The sequence below is a fragment of the Enoplosus armatus genome, chromosome 23 (assembly GCF_043641665.1).
Source record: "Enoplosus armatus isolate fEnoArm2 chromosome 23, fEnoArm2.hap1, whole genome shotgun sequence".
Taxonomy (NCBI): Eukaryota; Metazoa; Chordata; class Actinopteri; order Centrarchiformes; family Enoplosidae; genus Enoplosus; species Enoplosus armatus.
This window is the reverse complement of record NC_092202.1, coordinates 502501-503211: the sequence shown is the minus strand read 5'-3', so window position 1 is coordinate 503211 and position 711 is coordinate 502501. Positions and strand designations below refer to the sequence as shown.

At 41.8% G+C, this 711-nt stretch overlaps 1 protein-coding gene across 1 annotated transcript in view; it reads right to left on the bottom strand.

Moving 5' to 3' along the window:
- Positions 1-560: 560 nt before the first annotated feature.
- camta2 (calmodulin binding transcription activator 2) overlaps positions 561-711 on the bottom strand; it is a 26856-nt gene continuing 26705 nt past the window's right edge. Inside the window, exon 26 of the mRNA XM_070929415.1 lies at positions 561-711. This exon is cut by the window's right edge and continues 514 nt beyond it. The gene's annotated coding sequence lies outside the window, so the exon portion shown is untranslated.

The window sequence follows — 711 nt, the reverse complement described above, 5'->3', positions numbered from 1 at the left end:
AATCTGATTTGTTCAGCTGACCCTCAAACACACGATCCTGTTTGTCCTCGTCCCCGGATCATCGCAGGAAAACAGCAGTGCATTATGGGAAGGAGAAAACGGATGTGGATCTTCACGAGCTTGGTATTTGTTACAGAAAGTACACACATTTCAAATATGTTATCAATTCAATAGATTTAGTTTGGACATTGATGCGAGGACCCAGCAGCCGGTCAGCGGCCGTCTTATCTCGGCAGCTCTTTAGTCATTTACCACCAACTCTGATGTATACAGTGTGCAGAAAACAGATATCCTGTAGAATACGTGTGATGGAGGGTCCTGGAGGCCGCATAACGTTACAAAGGTTGTTTCCTGTCTGTCTCTTCACCATCGACTGTCTCATGAAACTCAAAAGGCCCAAAACAAAAATATGTGTGATTGCTGACAGCTGCAACTTCATTGCTGGAAATACAGAGAGAAGAACTGCTTTGTATTTATATTCATTGTAGTGGGAAAATATTCCCACGACATTCATACATAGGTGTTATGTTGGTGTCGGAGTGTAAATCTAATAGTGGAGGTGAAGTTAAGCGTCCTCTTTTTATTGACAGTTTAATGTTGTGCAACAGCCGCTCCTTGTATGAACACCATATAAGAATCAACACACATATATCACTGAAAGTGGTGAATATTAGACTCTGCCTGTTCGTGGGCCTTTATGTTCAGATTATT